Here is a 26,330-nt window from a genome sequence, read left to right as displayed (position 1 = left end):
AACTGCATTCTCAATTACGTTTAGCTAGAAACGTATTTTCTCCCACGTGACGTTCGTTATGAACGTATCTCAAATACTTTTATTTTCTACATATCTTCTAGAAACGTATTTTCTCCCACGTTATGTTTCTTATGAACGTAATCTTAAATACGTTTATTTTCTACATATCTTTGCCATTTATTGTCTTGCTTATGATAATGATAATAGTCATTTATAAATATCATTTTAGAGCACACATTTGAAATCAGTAGGCGAGGCTGTGATTTCGCCAGCTGTTACGGCCCCTACACACAGCGGCATGCGTTGTCGCTTGCCGGCGGGGGGGGGCTGAAACTCGACCAACAACCAATCACATGAATCTCCCGCCCCAGACACACAAGCACGCGGTTTGATTGGCTAAAGCTTGGACTGACATATGATTCTATTGGCTGACGCCTCCATCGAGGCGTCAAAAGTAGAATATTGCTCTACTTTTGCAGCGAGCACCGCGAGAGAAGCTACGCTTTGCTCCCACAATACAGTTCGGCAAATCGTGATGTCACCCCATTCAAAGTGAATGGGCAGAAGCGTTGAAGCGGCAACGCACGCCGCCTTGTGTAGGGGCCGTTACGGCCTGTCAACACAGCGGCGTGCGTTGACGCTTCACCATTAACTTTGAATGGGGTGACGTCACTTTTCGCCGAACTGCATCGTGGGAAGCGACGTGGAGCGTTGCTGGCGTGGCTCGCTGCAAAAGTTGAGCAATGTTCAACTTTTGACGCCTCTGCAGAAGCGTAAGCCAATCGAGTCATATGCCAGTACAAGCTCTAGCCAATCAAACCGCTGCTTGTGTGTCAGGGGCGGGAGATTCATGTGATTGGTTGTTGGTCGAGTTTCCGACACGCCCGCCGGCAAGCGTCAACGCACGCCGCTGTGTGGACGGGCTGTTACTCTCATGAGCGAGGCAGAAAATAATAGTTTTAACATGCCAAAAAGCTGCTGTGTCGTTTATTCAAACAACTCAAACATTAAAACAAATCCAGAGTTACGTGTTTCTCTACTTCCTCTAAGAAGAAAGGACAGTAACAGAAGATCTCTGTGGCTTCAGGCTTGATCGCCGTTCAAATGACAGCGTTGGTTTCCCCAAAAGTGGGCAGGGCTGTAAAGTGACGTAGATTTTACTCTCATCTATTATTCAAAACCATTCTATTTATTCTAACGTTAATTACATGCCAGTGTTTTATCTTTTTTTTTTTTTTTTTTATTTTAAATCGTATAATGTCAGACTCTTTTTGTCGTCTGTGAGGAAAATAAATGTGGCTTAGAGCCTCAAAATACTGAAATCTGTATTTTTTTAAATATTTTTTTCCATCTAATTTGTTATTCTTTTCTAAATAACACACTGTTATTTACTCAACAATAACACACAATTATCCTTGTTTTTATTTATTCGTTTAATTCTATAATCTTGGGCTTTTTAGCCGTAAATAAAGTCACCGGAAACAGACGTAGGCCTATAAGGGACATTTCGAGCGATTACACACCACAAACCCACTGAACAGATTACCCAAGATCCTCAGCTTGAATCCCGTCGATTGGATGTTTTAGCCGCAATGCATGTTGGAATATGATGTTAATGCGATATGATATCCGAAAACATTTAAAAAAAAAAAAAAAAAACTTTATTCCGAGTGTTCTTGCTTTTCTCTTTGGAAGCCATCACATAACGGCATTGTAATACACGGTTCGGATGCATTAAATATTACACATCTGCCGTAATTCTTTATTTATAGAGCCCTGATGAGAAGACTTCTGGACAAACAGGAGAACTGCCGCCAAAACTGAATATGTGACGTGGATCATAAATATATCAGCAATTAAACAACATCTTGCATTTCTTTTCACAAAATACGTCTCCTTGCACTATCAATAGTAATTCGGCTGACTTTTATATTTGATCCAATTGGTAGATAGCTTATATTTACACCATAACGGTGCACAGCTGATAGAAAAGGACTTGTAGTTTTTAAAGATATTACTGATTTTCTTTGAATATAAGAATGTAAATACTGAGTTGAGAGAATAGTCAGGGGATTTGGGTGATGGGAGACACATCTATGGAATCACAATTTCAATAGCTTACCATTAAATGACGGATATACCTTTCCGTCTGTGATGTTTTACAAATCAGATATTAATGAAGTAAAACATGAGAAATAGTATAGCAATATCCTGTAAAATTATGTAAAAACATGAATAAAACTAGTAAACTACACATCTTCAGATGTTATACATAAGTGTCCTACACTAATAATACAAAGTTATTATTGGTATGCTGTGTGTACCTTGTGTGCACCGCCTAGTGGTTAAAGCACGTTATTGAATTATTTTTGTTGAATAATGTTATTTTTGTTGAATAATGTTATTTGATGAAAAAAATATGAAGAGTACATACTTTCATAGGGGAAAGTAGAAGGTCAATGATAGAAATATAGAATATAAAAAATCAAGAAGATACTGTAAGTGATCTCTACAATAAAACAGTTTAGTGCTGGATGTACAAAGATATGAATATGAGGATGTGCAAAACAGACGAGCTAATTAACCTTTATTAACGCATTAAAGAATACTTTAGGTCAGAGTCCTGCATCGGGTCGGGTATCCGCGGGTACCCGACGGGTGACCTGCAAAAAAGGTGATTTGCGGGTGGTATTTTTTCAAACGCTTTTTTCTGGGTTCGGTTCTGGGTAAAACAAAGATGATGCGGGTCGGGTTGTGGATGTTGCATAATAAATATATTTAAAGAATAATAATTTAATTTAATCTTTAAATCCTCAGACCTCTCCCCCGCGGGACCGAGCAAAATCATAACCTCTGCAGCGCATCTATCTGCTGCTGAGCGCGCCACATTCTGAATGGCTGAGGTGAAGCTCTCTAGCGGAGAATACAGCATTTTCAATAACTCTTCCTCAAGAGCGAAATCCAACGTCTGGGAGGCTTTTGGTGTCATCCTCGATGCAGAAAATAACCAACATCCCAGGCTTTTTGAGCCAAATATGCAACTGCGTGTGTTAATAATTGCACGTTTTCACTGCTTACATATCTGCGGGTTCGGGTCGGGTTGCGGATCTTGTGCCGGCGGGTCGGGTCGGGTTGCGGAACTAATTGGCAATATGTGCGGGTAGCGGGGCGGGTTCGGTATTACACGTCGCGGGTGCGCACATATTGATAGATGTCTTGTAATGCACTGTTGAGGAACCTGTGACCCAAGTTTTTCATTCATTGCATAACTACACCGTAGTTGTGTATATGATATGTCAATAAACCTTAGAAAATCTTGAAATCTTGAAAGGGATTTGCAAAATAGCAATTATATACAATTTTTAATTAACTATTAGTAGAGAATAACGAGTAATTAATATATTTTATAGAGATCTGCAAATAAATGTTTAGTCTTCTCAAGCATTATAAAATATCTCTCCTGATTGTTGGCACTTGACAATCACCTTCCCTGAATTGTAATCAGGTGTAACTAAAGTCTACTTTAAGGGTTGTTTATATTTCACATCGTTAATCAGAATTAGCAAAGTATCTAAAATAAATGTAGTGGAGTAAAAATACCAGGTTAACCTCTGAATTAATCACAAAGTAACAATGAGCTGTCATGTGGGTATATATTAATGCTGCCCATTATGGATACAAGCGATTTTCACCCCTTTAGTAATTACATGTTTTAAATTTGTAACACCAATTTGTTTCCTATTGCCTAAACCTCCAGGGCTGTACAGTTTAATACTGTCAACTTCTAATTTTGGGAAAAACGAAAACGTCTCTTAAAGCTACAATTCCCAGTAGAGACGTGCCATAGAGCAGAGGTTCTCAATTGTTTTTCAGCCAAGGACCCCTTACAAGATAGAGAATACACCAAGGACCCCCTCATTCTGATTTGTGATTTTGGGCTATATAAATAAAAATTGACTTGACTTGACTCGACATGTATGTCCCTTGGAATAATCTGATGTAGCCTATTTTTTACACTTCTATAGTCTTAGTTATGTGAAAGAAGAACACAAGAGCAATGTATTAGAAATATATTAGATATGTATTAAAAATATTTGCACCATCTCAACACAGAATACCCATAAAACAATCAATCAATTAGCTGCAAGTAATACTGTACCTAAACAAAATATCAAAGGGAAATCAAGAGAAAAGTGATAATTTGAAGTGCATTTCAGAACACACACACACCACACACACACACACACACACACACACACACACACACACACACACACACACACACACACACACACACACACACACACACACACACACGCACACACATGGTTTAAAGTGGGCGGGAACGATCCAGAACAGCGTTTCGGCACCTTCGATTAATAAGTAAATAAATCTGATTGGCAGTTTCATACATAATAATGTCAAGCGAGTTCACAGGGCTGCCAACTCTCACACAATTGACATTTTTCACACGCTCTCAGCCACAAGTCCATTTTCTCAAGCAGTGAAAAACAAATTCATAACTGATAATGTCATGGTGTGAAAAGAGGACACTACTGCACATTGCGCAACAGCAGCACCAGGCAGCAGACCATCTGAATAGCGAGAAATATACACAAATGTATTATATTGTAACTTATTCCCATGCATGTTGCTCAAAGTAATCTCAGTCAGTCTCACTTCTGCGGCTCTCCCTCTCCTCTCGCGCCAGTGCGATGAGCCGCGCAGAGCCGGACACATCAGTGGACTCATCCAATTGAACCGCGAATTTAGACCCTCTCAGTCTTTCCAGCAGTTGTGATTTGATATCAGCAGACATGTCCTAAATTCGTCATCTGCTCTTTAGCAGAAACAGACGTAACATTAACCATCCGTTGTTGTTGCTGGCTGTAGTCCTCGCCCTTCCTCTCAAAAAAAGCCCGGTCTTTTTTTACATAATCTGGATGCTTGGTCTCGAGGTGCCTCTTCAATTTGGCAGGCTTCATCGCCTCATTGGCAAGACACCGCAGGCATATCAGACATTTCGGTTTCCCTTCCACTTCAATAAATCCTTATTGGAGATACTCCTCATCGTATTTCCTTACTTTTGTTTTTTGTTTTTCATTTACTTCATTTGTAGCCGTAACCTGTCGTTTTAAAAATCGGTCCATCTTCGTAGTATGCTAGCCGTGTTATATCTCTATGATGCTAGCAGTGGCGCTCTCTGACTGACGTACCAGTTATTGTTGTTTCCATGGTAACGAGTGACACGCTTGATTTTTAAATGTATAGATTTGTTAGATTAGAACGTAATCTATGAACTATTTTAGATTAAAAAAATAAAATATTTGTTGAACTATGAAGCCTTTTGTAAAAAAAAAAAAATGAAAAAAAATGATATCATGATAATTTAAATTAATGAATCTGAAAACTTTTCACGGACCCCCTGGCAGAGTGCCACGGACCCCCGGGGGGTCGCGGACCCCACTTTGAGAACCACTGCCATAGAGAACATGTTGGGAAATACAATAGCCAGCATGTGTAGTTCTGGGGGGAGGGCGTTCGAGTCTGTTTTGAATAGTCTGCCGTGTTTTCGTTCCATTTCAAAGAGCTTGACGCTCGGTGTAACCTTGGCGCAAAGCCACTCCAACATCCAATCCCAGAGTTTGAAGATTAATCACGGGGTTTGTCAACGGGACTGTAGTCCCAAACGATAGCTAGGGATTATGGTTAGTGTAGAGTCTTCGGCCACCCTAAACTGATTTTTTTCCCGGATATCATATCGCATTAACAACACCACATCTGGCGTCACAGAGATCTTCTGTTACTGTCCTTTCTTCTTAGAGGAAGTACAAAAACACGTAACTCTGGATTTGTTTTAATGTTTGAGGTACAATAAACAACACAGCAGCTTTTTGGCATGTTAAAACTATTATTTTCTGCCTTGCTCATGAGAGTAACAGCTGGCGAAATTACAGCCTCGCCTACTGATTTCATGTGTGCTCTAAAATGATATTTATAAATGACTTATCATTATCATAAGCAAGACAATAAATGGCAAAGATATGTAGAAAATAAACGTATTTGAGATACGTTCAGTGGTGTAGTCTATGTGATACGCTGGTATACGCCGTATATCCACTAGAAAATGCCAGTGATTTCCATATACCCTGTTCAAAATGAGCGATGATACGTAACAACATCATTTTGTGACTGCGCTTTCACGCTTTCGCCCCTTCTGTGTTAATACTTTTGGACGTCTGGGGCTTCCGTCGCCTGTGGCCTGTTGCTACGCAACAGCAACACACTCTGTTCGGCTCTGACAAACCCGTTTCTCTAACGTTATCATAATTTGATCCGTCCACCATTCAAGTTCGCGGAGCGCTAAACAGGAAGCAAACATGAAACGAAAACAGACGACAATATTTCAATGTTTTCCGAAGTTTTCCCCTATTACCGCTACAGAAGAAGAGCCAGGTCAGGCGGCTGTCTTAAAGGTGACAGAGAAGGAGCCCGGCGCTACCGAAAATGTACCCGGTAAGTGAAATTAGCATGGTTATCATTAACTTAACTGTAGCTAACTAGCTAACTTGCTAGCTAACTTGATCAACGTTAGTGTGGTGGATCAATGGAAGAGAAAGAGAGCGAGATACTGTGTGTGTGTGTGTGTGTGTGTGTGTGTGTGTGTGTGTGTGTGTGTGTGTGTGTGTGTGTGTGTGTGTGTGTGTGTGTGTGTGTGTGTGTGTGTGTGTGTGTGTGTGTGTGTGTGTGTGTGTGTGTGTGTGTGTGTGTGTGTGTGTGTGTGTGTGTGTGTGTGTGTGTGTGTGTGTGTGTGTGTGTGTGTGTGTGTGTGTGTGTGTGTGTGTGTGTGTGTGTGTGTGTGTGTGTGTGTGTGTGTGTGTGTGTGTGTGTGTGTGTGTGTGTGTGTGTGTTTGCAGTCATAAACAGAACACAATGTTTATATTATCTCCTTATTTCGGACACAGATGAGAGCTCCTGGCCAGCCTTGTGGACTGAAAGTCAGGTTATGGAATTTAAGAACAGGCATCCTTGGTTAGAGTGGAGGGACAGAAAGTTAGGTAAATGTCAGCACACATGCAAAGGACAGCTGATCTAAACAACAGAAATTCATAAAGTCAAAAACATATGCACCATTACATTACTATATGTTAGTTATCAGTAGTTGTCAAATAATTAGCTATTGAAAAAGTGGAACATTTTTCTCCTTTTATCTGCTTTTCATGCATTTGTTAGCCATGATCTAAATATTGTAAGCAATTTATTAAATACTTTTGAGTAAATCTTGGCTCTTTTCTGCAGGTGTTATTGGTACAAACTTGTATTATGCTAATTAGTCATGGTTTTGTTTATTTCCAGGTTGTGCTCTTTGCAGCGCTACAAAATCAACAGGTGTCCTCACAGAACAACGAGTGTCTATGTCTGAGGTGTGGGTGCACTTTAAGATCCAGTCCTCAGATTCAAGCAGATCAACGTCTCTGGCCTATTTGAGAAACAAGATTAGATGACATGAGACGTCCAGAGCACACAAAATAGCCCAGGAGCTCACGGAGAATGGTGGAGAGGATTTAGTTGGAAATTTGGTGAGAGCTGTGTCAGAGACTGTGTCTGCAGAGAAAGATTCTGTCTTCAGAACAGCATACTATCTTGCGAAGATGAACCAACCTTTTACTGAACATGATAGTCTCATTGAGCTTCAGGAAAAAAATGGTGCCAACATGGGCACTAGTCTGCACTCAAGGTACAGTTCCACAAAAATTGTAGAACACATAGCAAAAGAGATGTAGAAAAAAATTGTTCACAGTATTGTGACGTCTTCAAGCAAGTTGTCTGTTCTCATTGACGAGGCTACATCTATCAGCCACAAATCTGCAATGATTGTCAACTTGAAAGCCTCAGTGGATGGTGCTACTCCTGAATTTTTGGAGCTGGTTGAGCTGGAGAGCCAAAGGGCAAAGGATATAGAAGAAGCTCTGCTGGACTGTTTGGACACTGCAGGCTTCACTGAAGATTGGCTTCAAAATAACTGGGTCTCATTTGTTTCTGATGGAGCCAGTGTCATGTTAGGCAAGAACTCTGGTGTGGCAACAAGGCTGACAGCAAGGTACCCTAACCTCTTCACATGGCACTGCATGAACCACCGTTTGGAACTGGCTGTATCTGATGCTGTGGATGAGGTTCAGGCAGTCAACCACTTCAAAGTGTTCCTAGAGAAGATCCACAATCTCAACAGTCAGTCCAATAAAAATTCACGAGAGCTTCTGGTAGCAGCACAAGAAGTGGGCTCGCAAGTCCTGAAAATTGGCAGAGTTGTAAGTACGCGATGGGTGGCCAGCAGTTTCCGTTCTGTAAAGGCTGTGTGGACATCATATGAAGCACTCAATAGACACTTTGAAAATGCTGCAGGTGAACAGGCACGTCGAATGCAAAGCAAGGAATTCCTGTGTGACCTCGGACTTATGTTTGATGCACTGTCTGAACTTGCAAACCTGTCTCAGCAACTCCAGGCCCATTCTGTCACACTCTTGAGAGCAGACCATCTTCTAAAGCGCACCATCAGAGTGCTGGCATCATTCAAAGATACCCAAGGAGAGAAATTAGAGGAGGCACTGACTGCACAAGCGTTGGGACATTTAGGATCTGTTCCCTTGGTGTCAAATGCAAAGCTCACACCAATCAACAGAAAACAATTCCTACAAAGTCTGATCAACAACTTGGAGAAGCGTCTCTCATTTGATGGTGAAATGCTTCATGATCTCAGTATTCTGGATACAGGCAACTGGCCATCAACCCCTGGCATACGGCATGGCGAGGCACAAGTGAAACGACTCTGTAGGCGGTTCAATCTTGGTGAAGAGCAAGCAGTTAATGGTATGAGAGATTTCCTTGAGCACCCAGACAGTGAGCCTGAAAGCTTAAAGCCACTCATACAATGCATGAAGACCATCCCTTGCAGCACTGCTGAGTGTGAAAGGGGCTTCAGTCTCATGAACAATATATGCACAGACAAGAGATCGACGCTGTTGTTGTCAAATGTAAGTAATTTGATGATGGTCGGCATCAATGGGCCCCCTGTAACACTTTTTGAGCCAAGGAAGTACGTCACAACATGGCTGAGAAGCCATCGCTCTGCCACGCAAGCAAGGAGGCAATGCACACCTCAGATGCCTGAGTACAAACATATCTGGAAAGCTCTGTAGACTACCAGACTATGTCTAGAAGTGTTCCATCCTTTTTTCAGGGCTTGTGGACTAACACAGTGAACCCAGTATGGACATGTTGAGTGCTTTTTCAACCCTCATTTATTGAGGTGAAGCATATTTGTTAATTTGTTTCTTGTTTGAAGCTAATTTGTCTTGTAGCACTTCAAGGATGTTTGCTTGTTCATTTAAGCTGATACAGTACATAGTTTGACAATGATTTATGGAAGATAATAGGGCTGAACAAGTTCGAATAAATATCTAATGCATTGAAAAATATGTTGAAAAGGATTATTGTGTGATATTTGTGCAGATCTATGCGAAACAAAGATGTTTTTTTAAGTGTAGAATATGATGTGTGGGTCAGGACATCTGTAGCATGACCATATTTATTGTATATTACTTGAAAATTGCAGTAGGTCATATTGAGATTTTGATGAATATTTCAATTAATTGTTCAACCCTAGAAGATAAGTGGGCTTTTTCCATCATTGTTCATTCTTTTATTTTTTTATTGTTAATGTCACTGTCAGTTAAAAGTCACATAAAAATGTTTATAATACATTGACATGTTGATAACACATAACCAGTCTCAAGACTAGTCTATGCATTAGTGAGTGTGATGGTGTTCATGAGGTGTCGCTTCGAGACAGCTGTCGCTCCGCGATGCATCGCTCTAGGATGGATGAATACAGTTATTACAGTATACCCACTACAAAAAAGTAGACTACACCACTGGATACGTTCATAACGAACGCCACATGGGAGAAAAAACGTTTCTAGCTAAACGTAATTGAGAATGCAGTTTAGTTCTGTGGGAACCTAATTGTTAGGAGACAGGGTTGCCTGAGAGTTCTCTTGGCAATGTGTCTTCACAGAGAGTAGCATTATGTTTATTCACTAATCTGCTGTAGCTCTCCAGTATCTAATTATTCCATTCAAACCAGAGTGATTTATCAGAAGAAGCTGATTCAGAGTGGTTTTGCCTATACAGTAAAGTTCATCTTGTTGACTATAAATGTTTTGTTGGCAAACGTCCCTCTGTGAGTCTGCCCAGTGAGTGTGAGTGTACCTCAGTGAACAAGCTGCTGTCTTTTGTTCATGACTTCACTTGTTTTAATTGTAGGAGAGACATTAGTGATATTTTATGCAGATAATTCAATATTACTGATTTAAAGTGGGTGAGGTAAGGACTTACACATAGAGCTAACGATATGAGTATTCAACCTATTTGACCTTTTCGACTTGTGGTTGGGACGGAAGTAGGAGCAGAATCCCATTATAAAGGAATCTCTCTAGTCTAATACAGCACAGTAAAGACCCAATTACAAACAAAAACGTTGATCTAATATTGTGAATGTGGATTTCCGCAGATAATGAGGGGGTCACTGACTCACAGCGGTGTTGTGTAATAGATTCGTACTGATGACATGTTTTTGTACGCTGACACGGAAGTTAGCATTACAAGTGTTCCCTCTACAAAAAGCATTGGGATTTTTCCATTGAATTTGGGAATATTGCAGAAAATAAGATTATTGCAAAAACATGTTTATGATATTTAAAGATTTTGTTCGGTAGGATAATCTTCCCATATATACACCACATACACAACCAAAAGTAAAAAGCTAACGCAAAAGCTATCAAAGAAATACACCACGTTTACATGGCTGCTAAAGGTGGCTATGTTTGTTAGCAACCACTGATTAAGACAATTCTGAGATTCACCAGTTGGGTATCTACTGACATATTTATCTAACCATCTAACCAAAACTATGTCCAAAAACATTGAATAAAAAACAAAGAAACCGGAAGTGGTTACATGCTAACTTTTGCTAATGCTAATCTCTGGGTTATAGGACTCCTGCACCTGTGCATGTGGCTTCATACTTTATGTATATTCTAGCTAAACTTTTGTCCAGTTTAGGAGCTGACAGGGGGTTATACATGGATATACAGAGCAGATTATAAATAAATCTCTCTCGTGTAATACAGCACAAATAAACAATAAAGCCCCAACTGCAAAAAAACTTTTATTTAATAATGTGGATTTCTGCAGATAAGGAGGTCACTGAGTCACAGTGTAATAAGTTCACTGGATGTTTTTTTAAAGTTTTCTGAGCATCTTATTGAGGTTCTGATTGGTTTAAACCAATATAAGAATGAAATGTCTCTGTATATTTCACAAACCCTTGCACATGTACCCTACATGTTTTACTCCATTATCCCTTTCTGAATCGGAGCTTGGATTGGAGGATATTTCAAGTAAGTGGGCCTTGTGAAAACAATTTATATCGAAAAAGAAATGTGTAATGGGACTAACTATTTTCTTTATGATTTTAAGCGTTAAATGCTAAATAGTTTCAAAAATTGCATTTCTAAAAAACTGTTTTGTTTGAAGCTGTTCCAGTAAAAGCTGGTTTGTGAAGAAAGAGATTTAGTTTCACAATGTATGTAACTGTGGCCCTTTATCGTCTTTCTTCATGCAGAGGAGCGTAGTAATATTTTCTAGCATGATAATGCATATTTTATTTTTAAGTAATCAGCAGTATATGCCGGAAGTCAGCCCTTCGTTTACCAAAGCAACCTTTGCTGTTATCAATTTTTATTAATTTTTTACTGTGTGATAAATCATTATAATTATAGTGGACTGGTCTGAAATGCACCGTGTAAAAAGTTTTTTTTAAAGTATTTGTTTAGTTGTTTTGTTCCGTGGTTTGGACTTGTTTAACTTTTGTCTAGTTTCTGAACAGATATAAGGAGCTGTGAGCTCTGAGTACTAACAGTTAACAGCTGTGTTGTTTTTGTGTTTCACATTGAAGATGACGGCACGGCTCCACTACACTGCGTTACTATAGTTACTACCCCAGTTCCTAAACTGTAATGGAAACGCAGCATAAAGTGAGCCTGGCCTACCATGGCCTAACTCCGTACTAAGCCGTGCGAGGCCCTGCAGTGGAAATGTGCCATAATACTCCGCTCTCTAAGGCTGTGAAAATTGTTAATCCTTTTTAATGGGATTTTGTTCATTTCACTAATTATTGTATTATTTAATATCTAGTCCTATTTGTACATTTGAAAAATCGATTTGTCTTTGGAATCAAATATTGTTACAAATATTACAAAAAAGCAGTTTCTTTGACAAAGCCTCAGAGATTCATTAAATGACGTTACCATCAACCACAGATCATTGTGGTTCAGTGTAGGTGGTAGCCCCCCCCCCTGCTTTCACAGCTAATAACATAGCGTGTGAGTGATTACAGCCCAGTGTGTCACAGAAAGCATGCCAGAAGCTTTTCTTTGGAGTAATTACTATAATTTTTACTCTCTTCCTTCCGTCCGTCTTTACTGAACATCGTAGCAGTATTCAGAACAAAATGATTCACAGAGTTTTTCTTGTTACTCACGTCAAATGTTTGTATATGTAGATTTAGTCTCTTATTGCCTCAGTAGCAATTAAACAAGTTATATGACAACCTGTTGAAAGGGCACTCCCATAACTGAACTGCTTCCCTTATTACACTGAAAAAACTGAAACGTTGATTTTAAATAAATGTATTGTGTCCACACATTTCAGATAATTGTATTAGGTTAGGTGATAGCAATAATATTTACTTGAACCATATATTTTTTTATATTATTGCTTTAAACACACCTAAAACTGTTATTTGAAATCTGTAGACATAATACATTTAATTAAAGTCAGTTTTCAGAGTATTTTCTGAAATAAGTACATGTTCTTCTGGATTATGGGGCAGTTATAAACATATGGTTATTGTTTTCGATTGAAGCTACAGCATCTGAGTGAACAGCAACCCTAACCCTAACCCTGCATCTGTTGGTAAACCTGAAACAAGGCTTATTTAAGCTACTTCCCCCTGTCCATCATTGCTGACTCTTCTACAAGTCGCTAAGCAACCCCCCTCCACCCCAGATCCACCTTTTTCCATGCTATGATTAACTTATCAAATATAATATAATTTATAATTTGTAATATAATTTCTATTGTGATTGCCTGCTTAATATAGGAAGCCTTTTGCTGCAGCGCTTTGAATGTGTGCGCATGGAAAGTGTGGAAATAGGCACTCAATGATGGACATTAAAGGACAGGGAGGTGCAAAAAGGCCCAAAAAAGCTTACTGACAATCGTAAAGATGTTTTTGAATAACATGTTCTTTGTTTAGGTTTGGAAAAATATCGTGTTTTGGGTTGAAATAAATACATTTTTTATTTTGTACAAATTACCTATATTATACAAAGTAAAAAAATAGAATTTGAATTGACACAGGACCCGGACACTTGGACCCTGGATGAAAGTCTCGATATTACCAAGACTCCAGGAATAATGCAGGGGAAGCCAATTCTAATAGTGGCCATGATGCGATGCAGGATATATAAAAAATAACAAATGTATTATGGGTGCTCACATTACCTGAGTTCCTTGAGTTTAGGAATGTGTGCGGATAAAGGCATGTCACCACACAGGTAGTACAGTATTCAGAAAAACAGTTAATACTATAACAAGGCTGAGATTGTCTGAAAGAAGGATATCCCAAACATTTTCTATATGTAATTGTATTTACTCACCATTATCACCACCCAAGAACAAAGTTTATCTAAACAAATTAACTTTTCAGGAGCTGTTTTTGCATTCAATGTAACTCAATTGTACTTTTCAAGTATTGTATCCACTGCCAACATCAAAGCCAACATGTTCAAAAGCTGCTTGGCAAATACCATCTGTTAATGACCATTATGTGATATGATCTGAAACAGCAACTAAATGTTTGATACGTTTTCCTCAACAACACATCCTCACTCCCAGGTCGGCCTATGTTGACGTTATGTCAAGGTCCCCTGTGTCGGCTTTTTCCAACGCAAGAGGGGGGGCGGCCGTGTCGGCTTTTTCCAACGCAAGGGGGTGGCCCTTAGCGTACATTTTCAACTTTCCGGGATGTCCAAAGGCTTCTATATAGCTCCCTAAACATATGTTGTAGACGACTTGAGATCGCGAGCGAATGCTACCCGCAGATCCATTCTCACAGCGTTTATCAACCTTTTTCTTACTCAATATCAAGCCACACTTATTGTTTTTACTTCTTTATTTTAATTGAATAATGTAGGACTTTTGTTGCAGTCAGTTATGGGAGAGTAGGGGCTCAGAATACTGAAATCTGTATTGTTTCATCGTTTTTTCCTTCTAATTTTGTATTTTCTAAACCACACACTGTTATTTACTCAACAATAACACATAATTATCCTTGTGTTTATTTATTTGTTTGATTAAAAAACACAAGTTGGAGTCCGTCATGACCGAGGGTCGGAGCAGCTCATAGTAGTCGAAAAGCACTTTGAAATGGGATGGAACCACGGCAGACTGTCCAAAACTGGATTTGAACGGGTCCACCCCGTCCCCCGCTCCCCCACCCCGTCCCCAGAATTGCACATGCTGGCTATTGTGTGTTTCGCAACATGTTCTATGCTATGGCACGTCTCTACTGGGAATTGTAGTTTTAAAAGACGTTTTCGTATTTCCCATAATAAGAAGTTGCCAGTATTAAACTGTGTACATCCCTGGAGGTTTAGGGGATAGGAAACACTCACATTTAAAACATATAATTAATAAATGGGTGAAAATTGATTGTGCCCATAATGGGCAGCATTAATATATACCCACATGACAGCTAAGGTCAGAAGAGCTTTATTTAACAGCTGGTCTTATGTCTGTGACCCCTCCTGTTGTTCATTGATAAGCCTGAAAAACATGCACTTGTCAAGGTTCAGAGGCAAATTTTGCAAATATGGCAGTAGCCATTGATCATCTGACATCAGCATAATACATTTCAATAACGTGCTTTAACCACCAGGTGTCCCTTTCTATCAGCTTTGCACCGTTATGGTGTAAATATACCAATATACCTATTGGATCAAATATAAAAGTCAGCCGAATTAGTATTGATACTGCAAGGAGAAGTTGAAAATGTACGCTAAGGCCCCCCCTTGCGTTGGAAAAAGCCGACACGGACGCCCCCCTCTTGCGTTGGAAAAAGCTGACACAGGGGACCTTGACATAACGTCAACATAGGCCGACCTGGGAGCAGTGTTGTGCTAGTTACTGAAAACCAGAAACTAGTTAGCATTACTAGTTACTTCATTTCAAAAGTAACTCAGTTACTTTACTGATTACTTACACCCAAAAGCTGTGAACAGTAACGCATTAGTTACTTAAAAAAGGGCTCCCATTAATGCCCTTATAGCCTTCATTTCAGTACTGTTATTGCATTGGAGAATAATACAATCTGTTGATCAAGGAATAGCGATATAAAGAGTAGAAATAGCCTGCATGTGTTCTACAACATACCGTGCAATGGCTTTATCAACTTTTCCCTGGCTAGCAGTCCCTTAGTTAAAATCTCTATTGTCATACAAAACAGTTTTTCAAATGACCCATTATTACAAAATATATTCAAAACTCACTATTCACTCTTCAGGTGGGTCGTGTGACTCTGGCACCTATTCGACTTGTACCTCAATGCGAGGGCGTTAAAGAACAAATCTATCCATCCGAAATATACAATTAATCCTAGAAGTTCTGCTGTCTGTCTGCAATTTACTCGGCGCGAGTTTGGGGACTTTTCACTGTGAACGTGACTTATCAGTAATGCATGACCCAACGTTTCGTTGTTCTGATTGGCTGTAGGTCTATTCAAATTGCATTCTGAGGCATTTTGATCTGACCGCGGCCGCGCTGATATTGTAACGCGAGAGAATTTCCACACCTTTAGTGTATAAAACTCCCCCACTACTTAGACTATTCCTTGCACCCCTCTAGCATAAGCCCGAATGGTATCAACCATATTGCGTCAGTAACGTGCACTTGTTGTTACAGCGGGATCAGTTTGTGTGTTGTGGACACGACCGTTAGATTTTCGCAATCCGTGTTCACAACATGCTTACTTTAACATATTTTTTCATGGTCGGGCTAAGCCATTTCTTGGTATGGCTGTAGCCTACCCCAGCCATACCCTGGCGCCGCCACTGACTGTACAGTTCTCATCTCTGTTCCGGCCCGTCCACACAGCGGCGTGTGTTGAAGCTTCAACGCTTCTGCCCATTCACTTTGAATGGGGTGACGTCACGCTTCGCCGAACTGCATGAACCATGTTCAACTTTTGAAGCTTCGACGGAAGCGTCAGCCAATCAAACCCGTTTATGAAAATCTACCAGTACAACTGCTAGCCAATCAAACCGCGTGTATGCTGCGAGTAGTGAATCACCCGGTGCTGTAGGATCAGTCTCTGTTCATCTACCGGGATACAAACCGGAGGAGCCAGGGATGGAGGGAGGTGGCAGAGATAGTGGGTGAAACTGGTAGGTTTTCGCCTGTTTGGGGAGTTTATATCTATCTCTTATATATACGTCTGGGAGCCGAGACTATATAAAAAAAATAACGGAGTAACGCACCATGTAGTAACGGTAACTGAGTTACTGAATTTAAAAAATAACGCGTTGGAGTACTAGTTACTGCCAGAAATAACGGCGTTACTTTGCGTTAAAATTCTCTAAAGCAACTACTATGAGCTGCTCCGACCCTCGGTCTTGACGGACTCCAACTTGTGTTTTTTAATCAAACAAATAAATAAACACAAGGAAAATTATGTGTTACTTTGTAACGCGTTAGTCCCAACACTGCCTGGGAGTGAGGATGTGCTGTCCTCAACAACCAAAGTCAGGAATTTAACTTTATATCTAGTCTACCTATTTCACTTTATAAGCCCCATTTATTCTCTGGGAGATCTTATTTGGCCTCAACTGCATCGCAACAGATTTATAGCTAACCAAACTTATCCGAAATATTATAAACAAATCTATCTTAATTATTTATGTTTGTAAAAATGTGTTAATTAATAAAAAAGTATTGCACTATAGTCCTCACTATGATGCTACAACATACATGTCCACATGTCCCCTTATTTAAGAAAACAGCCTCCAACATGTGCCATGGTTTACGAATCAGGGGGGGTAGAAAGTCTCTAAGTATTTGTATCATTGCAGTACATATCCACAATAACTTTTCTATAAATGACAGAAGGTCACCATTAACCATCTTCTCCCTTACTTGAGTAAAAGTACCAATACATTAATATTAAAAGTAAAAGTCCTACAATCATAATCTAATTTAAGTAAATGTACAGTCGTATCCTCAGCAAAATGTAGTTAAAGTACCACAAGTAGAAGAAGAAATTCTGCTGAAAAATTGCCTGCATTTGTGATATATTATTATATATTTTCATTTCACTGCTATTAACAAACAAAGATCTGATACGCAAATTATTCATGTTTAGCAATTTTCGTTGAACCTTTTGTGGAAACTTAATGTCAACAATGTGCATTGTCATGCTTTTGAGAAACTAAAGCCTTTACGTTTTAAACATGCCTCAGAGTTAGAATTAGAATATCTAAGTATTTAGTAAGAAGATAACAGCAAATGAGAAGTCGATAGATTTTTATCATAATCATACAACAATGAGAGGAATGCACCCAAGTTTCATTACCATTAACTTTCCTCATATTTAAAAACAATTGTAAATATGTTTCAGCTGATTAGAGTTTATTTCCCAAAGACTCTCTTGTTAATTTAGGTTGAATAGTTATAGAGTGGTGCAGTAATGACGTACTTCTGTAAACGTACACGGCAGTTCGAATTGCAAGAGCTTCCTCTGTAAAAAGCAATTGGGCAGTTTACTAGCGGAGTGAAGAAAATACATGAACCTCACGGGAGTCACTCCTCAGTTTATACGGTGGTTTTTTTCAATTAATATATCATTTAGTTACAAATATGTGATATATCTGAACAACAAAGTGGTCAAAAATGGTAAAAAATAATTGTATTCATTTATTTTTCGTTTTACATTTTAATTTATTGTCATTTCCATTCAGTCAGTCATTAAGTGCTATTAAAATGTTAATTTGCTACATATCCACACAAACAAAGAAAGTGTGCAATCCAATGAATTTGAATCTAACTGGGTTTTGATAAACAATCTATTTCTCTTCTCTCAATTATTTTATTTATATTGTGCACTCTAATCAATATTAATCAAACTATTGTTCGTTTATATATTTCAGAATGGCGTTTATCTTTTTTGAGAATGAGTTCTTATTTTATTTTATTTATTTGGGTCTACAACAGATGATACAAATGTTTATGTCAGTAAACGTGTACTAACAGAGGCGGGGGTGTTTGTGAAAATAACGGGGACAGAGCTGACGAACAGCTGTGCGGAGTCATCACAAACGGACGTCGCTTCATGTGACGCTCCGGAGGAAAGGACGTCCCATTGCTCTTAAAACTCATTTCCCTAGGTCCTTCTCCGGTCAATTATTTTCATTTCCTCGCTCCTCGGTACTCGCTGTCCCTACCCGATCTGCAGCCCTGCCCGATCTGCAGTGCGCATGTGCGAGATGGTCATATTGGACAACTCCGGACGGCAACCCAAATAGGACCCTTGGCGTTGGCAAAGCACAACAAGAAAACTAAAAAAAGCGAGAGAGATGAGTTATTGTTATTACAACGTGACTTCACTATTATTTAACAACTCTTTTTATGGGGTTCTTTTATTTGGGGTTAAGTACATTGTCAGAATAAGTGAGAAATGGATTTAACTTCTGTTAGACAGCTATATGCCATACATTTTTGCATACATTCACAGTAAATATTTATTCAGTATGATAGCTGTCTAACATACGTTAAATCATTTTCTCACTTATTCTGACAATGTACTTAACCCCAAATAAAAGAACCCAATTAAAAGAGTTGTTAAATAATAGTGAAGTCACGTTGTAATAACAATAACTCATCTCTCTAGTCTTCTTTTTGTGCTTTGCTAAAAGCCACTGTGTCAAGTGTCCTACTTGGGTTGCCGTCCGGAGTTGTCCAATATGGGGGACATCTCGCACATGCGCACTGCAGATCGGGCAGGGCTGCAGATCGGGTAGTGACACTCTGTATCACCGGAAGTTGATTTCTCTGCGCCATCTTGAGTAGCGTCCCATAGCGCTTATTTCTGCCGGAGGATCGAGGAGCGATAATGGAGGAACCACCAGACCATCCTCCGATGAAATCCTCAGATACTCGCTCTGCCCCCTTACTGTGTATCGCTCACTGATTGGACGATACAGCGCATGCACTGATCTGATGCTTCTTGACATGAAAGCAGTTTCCCAGCGGAGTGAAGAAAATCAATCAATCATCAATCAATGTTTATTTATATAGCCCAATATCACAAATGTTACCTTTGTCTCAGTGGACTTCACAGTTTGTACAGAATATCAGTATGACAATACGACACCCTCTGTCCTTAGACCCTCACATCGTACAAGGAAAAACTTCCAGAGAAAACCCACAGTTTAAAGGGAAAAATTGGAGAAACCTCAGGGAGAGCAACAGAGGAGGGATCCCTCTCCCAGGACGGACAGACGTGCAATAGATGCCGTGTGTAAATTGAAAAGATAATACATTTGAAACATAGGTAGTCCAAATGTTTGGAAATGCATGTGTGTATAATAGGAAGATGAATCCACGAGTATATCCATCCAGGACTTATGATCCAGGACCACAGCCACGACTCAAGATCCAGGACTCGCGATCCATGACACAGGACCGCAGGATCATCCATGACTCTGGATCCCGGCGTATATAGACACCAAAAAGAAAGAAATTTGGGGAAGCTGGGTTAATCGGAACATGAGAGTACACAGGTATAGACAGAGAGAAGGAAGAAGTAAGATGTCCCCCGACAAACTAAGCCTATATCAGCAAAACTAGGGGCTGAATCTAATCAGCCCTAACTATAAGCTTTATCAAAAAGGAAGGTCTTAAGCGCACAGAAAATAAATGAAACTCACGAGAGTCACTCCTCAGTTTATACTGTGTTTTGTTTCAATTAATGTATCATTTAGTTACACATATGTGATATATCTGAACAACAAAGTGGTCCAAAAAAATGTGTTATTCATTTATTGGAAACATTTTCATGATCGCTTTTTTCGTTTATACATTTTAAGAATGGCGTTTATCTTTTTTGAGAATGAGTTCTTATTTTATTTTATTTATGTGGGTCTACAACAGATGATACAAATGTTTGTGTCTGTAAATGTGTACTAACAGAGGCAGGGGCGTTTGTGAAAATAAAATAACGAAAATAACGGGGACAGAGCTGCTGTCAGACGAACAGCTGTGCGGCGTCATCACAAACGGACGTCACTTCACGTGACACTCCGGAAGAAAGGACGTCCCATTGATCTTAAAACTCATTTCCCTGCTTCTCGTGGTTTCCTTGGATCTCTCCATGCTTCCCTGGTGGGAGGAACTAAACGCAGGGAAACGACGCAAGTGAGGGACGCAAGGAACCTATTTAATCGACCTGAGATGCAGCCGTTAGAGGTTTCTCAATACTCTAATTTCCCCTCCTCGACTCCTCGACTCCTCGTTCCTCCGGTAGTGACCCGGAAATGGATTTCAGCGCGCCATGTTGAAGGACATCTCATTTCCCAAAATGCACATTGAGGACTGAGCATCGAGGAGGCTCTCTGGAGGTAGGTCCTCCACGGCTCCTCCGCGGACGCATTTCCGGGAACGGTGGAGGCGTTATGCACGGCCGGACTTATCTCAGCCAATCACAGCTCTGCATGCATCCCCTGGATACTAGGCTTGTTTGAGACGAGCTGCGGCTCGCCTCAAAAGTAGACGAGAATAGCCGATCGCAGCCAGGGGAGGTCTCAAAAAGCTCGCCTGAAGTCGGACAGCTCGGAGTCGGCTTCTTCTTCTTCTTCTCTCAGTTTTTTGGCGGATTGCAAACAACTTGAAGGTGCATACCGCCACTTCCGGAGTCGGCTTGACTCGGTTTGCATTTATAAAGAATGCACAAATGTGTTTAATCGTTAATGTCAGATATGTACTAAGTAAATACATGTTCCTGCTCAAGATTAGATTCAACTTTATTGTTATTGCACAGATTACAGGTACTGAAACAACGAAATGCAGTTTAGCTTCCAGCCAGGAGTGCAAAAAGTGAAAAGTAATGTACACAATCTACAGAATAAAATATACAATGAATTGAATGATGAATAAACAGTGAGGGGTATGAATACACTAGATTTTTCATTTCATTTCAAACCTTTATTTAACGAGATTGGTCCCATTGAGATCATAGATCTCTTTTTCAAGGGAGACCTGCAGCATATAGGTTCCACATGAAACATAAAACAATAAAGGACATTATACATTATATTTACAGGATACATTTACATAGTTATAGACATTTACAAGTGCCCATAGTATCAACAAGCATTTCATTTAGCCTATCTTTAAAAACATGCAGAGGAATGAGACTGCTCAGTTTCAATTCTTGCTGAAGATTGTTCCAAGCAAGTGGAGCTGCGCACATAAAAGCTGTCTTACCTAAGACAGTCCTTGCTCTTGGCACATCTAACAATAGTACATCATGCGATCTCAGACAATAGCTGCTTGCATCTCTCTGTGTTATCAGAGAGCAGATATAATACGGGAGTTTACCCAACAAAGCTTTATACCTCTATAGAGTCTAGACTAGAGACACTCTACAAGGCTCGATGTGGACAAAGCTCATTTGCCATTGGTGTTTTCGCGTAAGCGCGTTGACACGAGCAGTCTGTCCAAACAGCTGGCCAAAATGTGTCATATTCATTCATTTACTCCAGGCGTAACTAAAGTCAGATTTAACACTTGATTATATTTCACATCATTCATCCAGATCTGCAAAGTACCTAAAGGTATTCAATACATTTAGTGTAAAAGTACATAATTTACCTCTGACCTATATAGTGGAGTAGAAGTAGGCTACTAAGTAGCAAAACATTAAAATACTCCAGTAAAGTACAAGAACCTCAACGTTTTACTCAAGTACAGTACAATATAATAAAATAATTATATATATTTGATTTATTTTACATTTAAATAAAGCAATGTTAATTTGTTTAGTTTTTCCCTTTAAATTTTTTTTTAAAAGTACCTATAAGATGCCGGATCGATAAGCAGTATCGATAAGAGTAGTAGTACCGTTTAAAACCTTAACGATACCTGTCCCTAGATATTACACAAGTAAAGTGTTGAGAGAGTGAAATGTTGGTTTACGAATTTCAACACTTGATGCTGCCACATTGATTCCAATTTCAGATACCTGTATTTGCCTAACTGATCTGGTTTAAAGAGAGAAAACCTTTTGATTAAAAGTTGACTAAAATTTAATTTTTCATCGACTAAAACTTGACTAAAACTAGACTAAAACGCTTTGAGCTTTCGGCGAATAAAACTAGACTAAAACTATGAAGGATAGAAATGACTAAAATGTGACTAAAACTAATAACCATTTTCGTCTAAAGACTAAGACTAAATCAAAAAGCCAAAATTAACACTGCAGCATAGACAGGTCTTTTCTGTGTTAGAGTTTTACTCGCTACAGGGTGTACTTTGAGGGTTTGTGACTTTGCAGAACGTTTACATGCATAACAAGCTACATAACAGACAAGGGGACGGGTAACAACCGGAAAAGCATGTCCTGGGACCTTTAACACTACTTTAGGATATTTAAGCATAAATGCAATCTCCAGAAGTAAAAAGCTAACGTTAGGTTATAAACAAGCTACATCACGGTCACATGACTTCACGTCACCAACGCTAAGCTAAAGGTGGCTAATGTTTGGTGTGATGTCATTTAGTACTAATTTCTACGTTTGGTTAGCATCTGCTGTTTTTAAGACATAAGACATATAGAAAGTGGGACATTCACCAGTTGGGTTTTAACTGACGTATTTATTCTCGTAGAACAAAACTTGAAAATATCTTCAGCTTGTGTTAACCACAGACCTTATTTCAGGTAACTAACCAAAAACACGTAAAAAAAAACCTTGGACTTCCAGACAAAAAAAATGAAAATGCTAACTCATTTTCGGTTTTTAGTGCTCATTCCTGCACCACTCTATTGAACAGTAGCATCTTTAATATGGGGCCTGCATTAATTCTCACTCTACTGCGCAGCTTCTAAATCAGCTTGTGTTTTCCTAGTACGGATTTAAATCTGCCCTGGGTGCCAAGGTCACAGCATTTGGCAGCCATTAATCCATTAAGACGCAGGGGTTGGACACACTTTAATACACCTGCCCTACACTTCCCTTCACCCTGTCTCTCTCTGGCTTTCCCTCTGTCTTCTTGCTCCTTCTCCTCTCTGTTTTATTTTTCTTGCTTGCTTTGCAGTTTTGTCTAAAAACAATCACTCTTTCTGAATGAGGATGATGAAGCAGCAGGAACAGTGTTCAGGGTGTTTTGCAGTAATGCGCTGTGTCCTTTGACTCTTACAGACCAGTGCATCATCCGGATGAAACTATCCTCTCATGTTCCCTTTAGGAAAGCCCTCCTCAGTGTCAGAGACAGTTTTCATAGCAGAGGAAACCAAAATGCAGATATAATGTTAACTAAATCACTTTCACTATTTCCTGATTTGTTTGTAGCCTTTGTTTAACCAGGTGAAAGCCCCTTGAGATCAAAATATCTATTTTTCAAGGGTGACCTGATAACCAGTCACACAAAGTATTTGCTATAATCAGCCCTTCACAGCAGGATCTAACTAATACTTCTCCTTTAGTAAAACTAAAGGTGTCACATTATCAACATATCTTTAAAATATATTTTAATTATTTGTTTTAGTAAATAAAGTACTGGTTGTATGACAGTTGAATAAGTCAATACAAAATCTATACAAAAACGGAAACGTACTTAACTCAGATGTATTTTTTTATTCCTTATTTTTGCAAAAAATGTACTATTTGTATAGTCTTTATCTTTTGGATTAATTCTCATCTGATGTGCTTCAATCATCTGAATATCAAAGTCAACATGCAATTAAAACTAAAAAGGAGAAGAAAGTAAATAAATTATGAAAAAAATAAGATAAAATGACAGATGAGCAAATGTAATAGCAAAGGGGAACATATATATCTCTTTAAATAAATACATTTGCAGTCCATTTTAAAATGTATATATTTTTATTATTGGGATATGTTGTATCGTAACAATTATTACAATTTATTATCAAAAAACGTAATAATAACATATATATATATATATATATATATATATATAATATACCATTGGTATATGAAACTATCTTCTGATTGTCGATTTACATACGAGAACATCTTTAAATACACTTAAGACTTCGCAGATGAAGGTTATATAATTGTAATCAAGCTTTACTTACAAAGGTATTGAATTCATTCATCATTAACTAATTGTAATAATTACCTACCTATCAGGTATACAGAGCCAATATCATTCCACAATGTGACAAAGTTTCTGTTGTTACACTTTATTTTTGATTATATTTGCATAGAATTTGTGAATTTTGCCTCAAAAATGATTTGCATTACTACTCAACTACAATTATCTAGTTATTTGGGAAATTTTGCATATATCATTCTGTACAGTATTGCTGATTCTTATTACATGTTCCTGCATCTCCAGGTTGATTCTTATACTTGTTTAATCTTGTTCAGACTACATTTGTAACGATATTTTCCAGCTTTTTCATAATGACCATCACCAATTATAAAGCAGTAAACAGAACACCAGGCACCATCTGTTGATTGAGAAACATCCCTCTGTGTTTCCTGTCAGTCATTATCATCTGTTCACCTTTATAGTTTTCTCTGACCTTTCTTTATGATTCTATTTTGGTATAAGTATTTTCGTGTGGGTGTCCGACGTATGCTTGACTCTTCCTTCTAGGGGAGGAAATAATGAGTAAACACTTCTAACCTCCCTCTATCCTTTCTATAGATAGCAACACAATCCTATTACAATTATCCTGAAATGTCCTAGCAAGGGCTGCAGGGAGAAGACTCTGACTGAACATGCTTCAGTTACCTCACTCAGAAAGGACATATGAGTTTTTTGAACAGAAGTCTCATGGGGAAGTGTTGAGTCCTCTAAGACTATGTTATATGTGAGCCATAATGTGAGAAGTAGCTTCAGATTAGCCAAGAGCAGGGATGAATGGGGGCTGGGGGCACACACTGTCTCAAATCACCTGTGAACTTACATTTGGGGGGAAATATATGATCATTCCCTTCACATTTTTACTATGCAACTTGTAAGATATTCATACTTAAATGTTTGTTAGGCCTGGTTACCAATTAATTGAAGGAGCAACCTTTCTAAATTGCATTTTAACATAGTTTAAAGGACTCTAAAGGAAGTATTGTACTATCATTCATTAGGGGAAACAGATTTTAAAAGAAATATTACAACACAGGACAAAATACATTTTGTTAAATGACAAAATCTTTCCCTTTATGCAAATGCATCCATTGGGTCTTCCCTCCAGTGGTCAACATAGCCATATTATATTATTTTATTTTTTTGGATATATTACTTCAATTTATTATGTTTATATATCTTATTTTATCTTATATTGCATAGTTCTACTTCTTGTGTGTTGTATTTTTTTTTATTCAGTCTAAATGGAAAACAGGCATACTGGTTCTGATTCCGATTCTATGTTTTTGTATTCTGGAGACATCACCATGACATCATCATGATTATCTTTCAGACTTGACAAAGACACAGAGATGTTTTTTCGTCTGTTTTCACTGGCTGAGGACTAGACTAACTGTGAATAGAGAACTGGCACGATTAAAAACGTATTATAAGGTGGGCTCCTAAATCATTATTTATTCAACCCAGCTGGTGATTTTTGTTAATGTGAATGGTCAAACAGACAAAGCATTTATGGTTCATTAATTGTATCAAACGTCTCAGGCTGTAAATTATGTTTCCAAGGTCCAAGTACAATATTGTTAAACTGTTGCTTCCTTTATAATTGGAATCTCCTCAAGGCACACTGTTTTTGTTACCAGTATATTGTTGAATGCGTAGAGTTTTTGGTCTTTATGTATGGAATGCCATTTAAGCCAAAATTAAATAAATAAATACATACATAAATAATTAAATAAATACATATATATATATATATATATATATATAAATATGCCTATGAAATAAATTCTGAAATAAATAAATGAGGCAATAAATATGTATAC

At 38.6% G+C, this 26,330-nt stretch overlaps 1 protein-coding gene across 2 annotated transcripts in view; it reads left to right on the top strand.

The window, feature by feature from the left end:
* The window catches only part of LOC307019308 (potassium voltage-gated channel subfamily B member 2-like), a 54,711-nt gene that overhangs the window by 14,618 nt on the left and 13,763 nt on the right, over positions 1-26,330 (top strand). The window lies entirely within an intron of this gene.

This window comes from Notothenia rossii (genome assembly GCF_949606895.1).
Source record: "Notothenia rossii genome assembly, chromosome: 9".
Classification (NCBI taxonomy): domain Eukaryota; kingdom Metazoa; phylum Chordata; class Actinopteri; order Perciformes; family Nototheniidae; genus Notothenia; species Notothenia rossii.
This window is presented reverse-complemented; position numbering and strand designations above follow the sequence as displayed.